Here is a 7340-nt window from a genome sequence, read left to right as displayed (position 1 = left end):
ATTTACATCTTGGTAGGTTCTATTGGTTTTGTTGTAAGTACAATACAGTTCCTATCTCTGAGAAAGAAAATATCTATAAATGGCATAAAGTAAGAATCTTACACACTGAGAGACAGGTTTATCTGTCATTTAATTCCAATAATATGTATCCACTAAGAATCTTATACTCTGACAAAAAATGTACATGCTACCATATGAATGAGGTTTCATTGTGTACTGTTAACAACTCTGGACTCTGAAACCTATAATCTGTATATAAATTTGGTAGGTCCTAATGGCTTTTTTTGTAAATACAATGTAATACTTATCTCTCTGATTATTATTCCTGTAACTTGTAGAGAAAAAGATCTCACACTCTAAGAGAAAGTTGTATAGGCAGTGTTAGAAGAGAGGTTCCATGGTGTAATGGTTAGCACTCTGGACTCTGAATCCAGCAATCTGAGTTCAAATCTCGGTGGGACCTGATGTGTTTTAGTACCTTCAGTTTAAGTCCTTGATTGACAAAAAGTCCTCTTTTTCATACATATAATATATTTTTTTAAATCACTGATTTTTGTAAATATGTACGAAAAGCTAAAAAAGGTAGTTATAGAAATGTATGTAATTATATGAATTTTACTATATAACCCAAATAAGCGTTGATGTAAATATATGTACAATAATTGCAATAAAATGTGTCTTCTAAGAATCTAACATTTTAGAAAAAAATGTTTAGCTCTCGCTCATGAATGAGGTTTCTTGGTGTATTGGTAACTACTCTGATCTTTGAATCCAGTGATCTGTATTTAAATCTTGGTAGGTCCTATTGTTTTTTTTAAGTACCGTTCAGTTTATATTTCTCTGAGAGTACATTCTAATAAAAACTGTTTAGATGCTTCCTCATGAATGAGGTTTCCTGGTGTATTTGTAACCATTTTGGACTCTGAATCCATGATTTGTATTTACATCTTGGTAGGTCCTATTGTTTTTTTGTAAGTATTATGCAGTTCATATCTCTGAGAAAGAAAATATCTATAAATTGCATACATTAAGAATCATACACACTGAGAGACAGGTTTATCTGTAATATAATTCCAATAAAATGTAACCTCTAAGAATCTTACACTGTGAGAAATTTTTTTACATGCCACCATATGAATGAGGTTTCATGGTGTACTGTTAACAATTCTGGACTCTGATACCAATAATCTGTATATACAAATTGGTAGGTCCTAATGGCTTTTTTTTGTAAATACAATGTAGTACATATCTCTCTGAATGAATATTTCTGTATCTTGTAGAAACTAAGATCTTACACTCTGAGAGAAAGTTTTATATGTGTCATTAGAATGGAGATTCCATGGTGTAATGGTTAGCACTCTGGACTCTGAATCCAGTAATTTGAGTTCAAATCTTGAAGGAGTTATCTATTAATTAAATCATCAGTCTGTGTGGAGCTATTAACATCATGCGGTATTAACAAAATTATTGCTTGCTGGTCTTATGGTAAATGTTATTAATTTGTTTTATTGTGTGTATTTTAAGATTTTATATCTAATTAGCAATAAATTACTAATTTGTATCAAAACAGCAGTCGGTTTTTCTATATATCTGTGTGCCTTTACTTATTTTTTCTGCACTGTATGTGTATATATGTATATGCATAAAACAATTTGGATATTTGATGGTGTTATTTAAGAAACCTCACTCAATATTTTTATGGGATGGATATTACATTTATGTCAGAAAGGCCATCGTTCATGGTTGAAAAATGTCTGAAAGGGCAAAGTGTACAGTTGTGGAGTTTTCTGTGTTTTTTATTTATTATTTTATGTATTTATGTTTTTATTTATTTAAATTTTTTTTTTTTTTGGTGGGGTGGGGTGGGGGGCGCCAAATTACTGCCTTGCCCCGGGTGACAGGAATCCTAGTTTCGGCCCTGTCTCCACCATCATTATGGGCAATTTCAGTATCTCTATTGACAGTCCACAATCTCCCCATGCCTCCAAACTACTCTCTCTAATCTCCTCTCTTGGCCTCTCCCAATGGACTGACTAACCTACTCATCAGGAGGGCCACTGCCTTTTTCTTGTATTCACCAGACTATGCTCTGTTTCTGAACTCACTAACACTCCTTTCCCTCTCTCAGGTCACAACCTTATCACCTGCATGCTCTCCTCCATTACTTCAAACTCAGTGTCCCTGAAGTCTACCAAGCCACCTCTAACCTGCAGAAATATTAACGCTATTAATTTTCATCAATTATCTACCTCACTGCAAACACTGCTCTCAACAATTTCTACATTCACCTCTCCTGAGACTGCTGTATCTCACACCTTAACCAAACTCTAGAAACAGACTCGATCACACTCTGCGTAGACTTAGATGTCAACCGTGGCACTCTAAATACACAAGACACCTACAAAACTCTCACGTAAAGTAGAATGCCAGTTGCATAAATCTCGTAGTTCAAGTGACTTTCTCACATATAAGACCATGTACCACTCTTATCGTAATGCTCTGGACACTGCCCAACAAACATATTTCCAATCTCTCATCTCTGCTCAAGCATCTAACCCACAACGACTTTTTAAAACATTTAAATCACTTCTTGTCCCTCCATCACCCAACCCACCAGCCACTATCAATGCGCAAGATCTTGCTTCCTATTTCAAGTACAAGATTGATAAGATCCTAAATGAAATGGTATGCTCTTCCACAGCCAGTGACCTGCTCAATTCCAGATACATCATCTTCACTCTTCTCATCTGCCTACTCTACTACTGCTCCCCTTGACTCTATACCCTCACAAATTAGTAAAGCTCTGTCTGCTGTGCTCATCCAAACCTTAACTAAGGGGGTCATTCTGACCTGATCACTCGCTGCAATTCTTCGCAGCGCAGTGATCAGGTCAGAACTGCACATGCGGTGGCGCCGCAGTAACTCCTGGCCAACCGCAGGAGCTGCGCTGGCCGGGAGTTACTCTTCAAGTACAAAAGCATCGCCGCTTTGCGATGCCTTTGTACTTGTGCTGGAGGGGCGGCCTGACATGCGGGGAGGACTAGCCCTGTGCTGGGTGTCCCCCCGCATGTCAGTGTAAGTGATCGTAGCTGTGCTAAATTTAGCACAGCTACGATCAGGTATGAATGACCCCCTAAAATCTGTAATCTCTCTCTGTCTACTGGTATCTTTCCTTCTCTGTACAAGCATGCCGTAATTACTCCTATTCTGAAAAAAACAAAACTCGGACCCTAACTCTCTCTCAAACTACTGTCCCATCTCTCAGCTCCCATGCCCCTCCAAGCTACTTAAGAGACTTGCCTACACTCGCCTCACACACTTTCTTAACTCGCACAGCTTACTGGACCCACTTCAGTCAGGCTTCCATTCTCAACACTCCACAGAGACAGAACTGATTAAAGTGGTTAATGATTTGGTTACTGCTAAATCTAAAGGCCATTACTCACTTATTATTCTCCTTGATCTCTCTGTTGCTTTTGACACTGTTGACCACTCTCTCCTCATACAAACAGTACATTCTCTAGGTCTTCAGGACACAGCCCTTTCTTGGTTCTCATCCATCTTATCTAATCGCTCCTTCAGTGTTCTTTTCTCTGATTCCACCTCCACTTTGATACCTCTCTCAGTTGGAGTACCACAAGCCTCAGTCTTAGGTCCTCTGGTTTTCCCTATCTGTACCACATCTCTTGGCAAACTAATCACCTCTTTCGAATTTCAGTACCATCTGTATGTAGATGATACTCAAATCTACCTATCCTCCCCAGATTTATCACCATCTGTATTGGGCCATGTCACTGAATGCCTTTCTGCCATTTCATCTTGGATGACATCTCGCCACCTCAAACTTAATATTTCCAAAACAGAATTAATTATATTTCCACCGGCCAATAGTAGTTACCAACTTGATATCTCTATCACTATTGATAACTCAGCAATCATCCCTACCCCATAAGCTCGCTGCCTAGGTGTCATTCTTGACTCTGAACTGTCCTTTGTTCCCAACATTAAATCTGTCTCATGATCATGTTACATACATCTAAGAAACATATCCAAAATACGATCATATCTTACACAAGACACAGCAAAAAAACTCTGATCCATGCTCTCATTATCTCCCGCATTGATTATTGTAATAGTCTCCTGACTTGGTCTTCCCAAACATAGGCACTCACCACTACAATCCATTTTGAATGCAGCTGCAAGGCTGATCTTCCTTGCTAGACATTCATCGTCTGCAGACCCCACTCCGTCAGTCCCTCTGTTGGTTACCAGTATTCTACCATATTAAATATAAAATACTTTTACTTACATGCAAGGCTATTAACTAAACTGCACCAACATACATCTCTTCACTCATCTCAAAATATCTCCCTACCCTACCTCTCCGCTCTGCACCAGATCTGCGTCTCTCATCCACACGCATTACTTGTTCACACTCAAAATTACAGGACTTTATCCGGGCTTCAGCCACTCTGTAGAATGTCCTCCCATGCACAATAAGACTCACCTCTACTCAGGGTCGGACTAGCCCACAGGGGTACAGGGGAAACCCCGGTGGGCCCTACTCCCTGGGGCCCCACCCCCTCCTCATGGGATCAGATTACAGATTGTGCTTTTGAATTGTACATTACACATATGTTATATTATACTGCACAGGTCTATGGTATATTTTCTACAGTGCATTGTGGATATTAATCTGGTACATTATCATGCATTCACTAGCAGTATTTACTGTATATATTTATCTAGAGGCCCAGACTATGCACTCACAAATGATTTACCAAGCCTCTAGGCTTGGACCCTATTAATGTATTTCCCCGGTGGGCCCTACATACCCCAATCTGACACTGCCTCTAGTCTCCAAAACTTTAAACGTTCCCTGAAAACTCACCTCTTCAGACAAGCATATCAAATTCCAGACCCACCCACATAGCCTTCAGTGCTTCCCTATCTAATTACATCCTCTCTGTACAGTACACATAACTTCACATATCTTGGGGTAAATTTACTAAAATTGGAGTTCTATTTAAGATGGGATGTTGCCCATAGCAACCAATCAGATTCTACTTCTCATTTATCTAGCACCTTCTAGAAGATAATACCTGGGATCTGATTGGTTGCTATAGGCAACATCCCATCTTAAATAGAACTCCCATCTTAGTAAATTTACCCCCTTGTCTTTCTTTACTCTCACACCTTCCTGACCCTTGGCCAACATTACCGGGTGATCATATCATACAACCAGGTGTGGTATGGCTTACCGGTGGTCAGGAGACCGCTGGTCAGCATACCGAAGCCGGGATCCCGGCAGCATACCGATGCCGGGATCCCAGCAGGGAGGGGTGAGTGCTGCAAGCCCCTTGCAGGCTCGGTGGCGACCTGCGGTTCTATTCCAAGTCTATGGGTGTCGTGGACACCCACGAGTGGAAACAGTCCCTGTTGGTTGGCATGCCGACCGTCGAGATAGTGAGGGAGTGGGATGTTGGTGGGGGTCATGTGACCGTCGGACATGAATACCACCCCATACAACCCATTAAGAACCTAGCAATCTGGTGGACGATTATGCAATAGGTAGCATCTATCCTTGTGTATCCATGCATATTTCCCTATAGATTGTAAGCTTGCGAGCAGGGCCTTCCTACCTCTATGTCTATCTGTTTTTACCCAGTTTTGTTCTATGACTGTTGTTCTAATTGCAAAGCGCAACGGAATATGCTGCGCTATATAAGAAACTGTTAATAAATAAATAAATAAATTCTATGCTTCACCATATTTGAGCCAAATTACTGGAAACATTTATCCTCACGGGCTCGCTTTCACTCGCCATATTGACTTTCTTTTTACTGTAGATCTATCAACCGGATTCCTTCTCTTGCATACAGCTTTGATCTTTGCTCAACTACCTACAGAAAATTAACGCATGTACAGTGAAATATTCCTGCCAAGGGGAATATTCACCACAATCTGCATTTTAAATGCGCATGTGATAAATATTTTATTCCTAAATTTGAAAATGTTACTTTTCCAAAAACATTTAGTAAGAATCCCCCATAGAGAGCTGCATTTGCGCTCGGAAATGGAGGGGCCGTTACAAGTATCAGAGATAACTGCTGTAATCCCTCCATGGTACATTTGGGAAAAACTTAATATTTGATGCCCCCCCCCCCCCCCCAAAAAAAAAAGAAAAGAAAACATTAATTGATGAATAGACCCTAAGAGTTTTAACATACACAGTGATAGACATTTCTAAAAACTGCACATTGATGTTGGAAATATCATTTTTATTTTCACAGTTTCTTAAAATGTGTCTGTGAACATTTATTTTATATGACTTCCGATGTGATTAGATACCTCTTATCTGTCCTAATGTGCATGGAACAGTCCTATTTTGAAAGACTGTACCCCACCGCAAACATATGCAATTGCGGTCGAATTCCCGAAATTGTCGAAAAACTGGACTTTTTCGCCAAAAAAAAAAATTCGACAATGCAATTCAGTACTTTTCGTCAAAAAAACGGACTTTCCAAATTCGACTTTTTGAAATGCGACATTTGTGAAATTTGACATTTCTGCAATGGTACAAATGCGGCAATTCGCCAAAAGTATATTCAATTGAAGTTTGGAAATTCGACAACAGTGCTTTTAGACAGTAAATTCGACATTTTCAATCCGCCACACTTTGGTGGCGGAATCTAATAAAAAAAATTTAAAACATGTTTTTTTTGGTGTTTTTTTATATTGGTAATAGCATATCTATTTATATTAGAAGGGATTAGGTACTTGGTTTGTCTTTTTTGGAGGCACAAGTATTATTTATATATTTTTTAAAATATTATTATTATTATTATTATTATTTTTTTTTAAATGGAATGGTGAAAACCCGAAAAAAATTGCGTGGGGTCCCCCCTCCTAAGCATAACCAGCCTCGGGCTCTTTGAGCCGGTCCTGGTTCTAAAAATCCGGGGGGAAAACGGACAGGGGATCCCCCGTATTTTTAAAACCAGCACCGGGCTCTGCGCCTGGTGCTGGTGCAAAAAATACGGGGGACAAAAAGAGTAGGGGTCCCCCGTATTTTTTACACCAGCATCGGGCTCCACTAGCTGGACAGATAATGCCACAGCCGGGGGTCACTTTTATACAGCGCCCTGCGGCCGTGGCATTAAATATCCAACTAGTCACCCCTGGCCGGGGTACCCTGGGGGAGTGGGGACCCCTTCAATCAAGGGGTCCCCCCCAGCCACCCAAGGGCCAGGGGTGAAGCCCGAGGCTGTCCCCCCCATCCAAGGGCTGCGGATGGGGGGCTGATAGCCTTGAAAAAATGTAAAGAATATTGTTTTCTC

General features: G+C 40.2%; 1 non-coding gene across 1 annotated transcript; it reads left to right on the top strand.

The window, feature by feature from the left end:
- The first annotated feature begins 391 nt into the window (after positions 1 to 391).
- On the top strand, positions 392 to 463 carry TRNAQ-CUG (transfer RNA glutamine (anticodon CUG)). Its single transcript has one exon. It is a non-coding gene; the product is annotated as a tRNA-Gln (tRNA).
- Positions 464 to 7340: the final 6877 nt, after the last annotated feature.

The sequence above is a fragment of the Pseudophryne corroboree genome, chromosome 11 (assembly GCF_028390025.1).
Source record: "Pseudophryne corroboree isolate aPseCor3 chromosome 11, aPseCor3.hap2, whole genome shotgun sequence".
Lineage (NCBI taxonomy): Eukaryota > Metazoa > Chordata > Amphibia > Anura > Myobatrachidae > Pseudophryne > Pseudophryne corroboree.
Note: the sequence above shows the minus strand (reverse complement) of the source record. Positions and strands in the feature narration are given on the sequence as shown.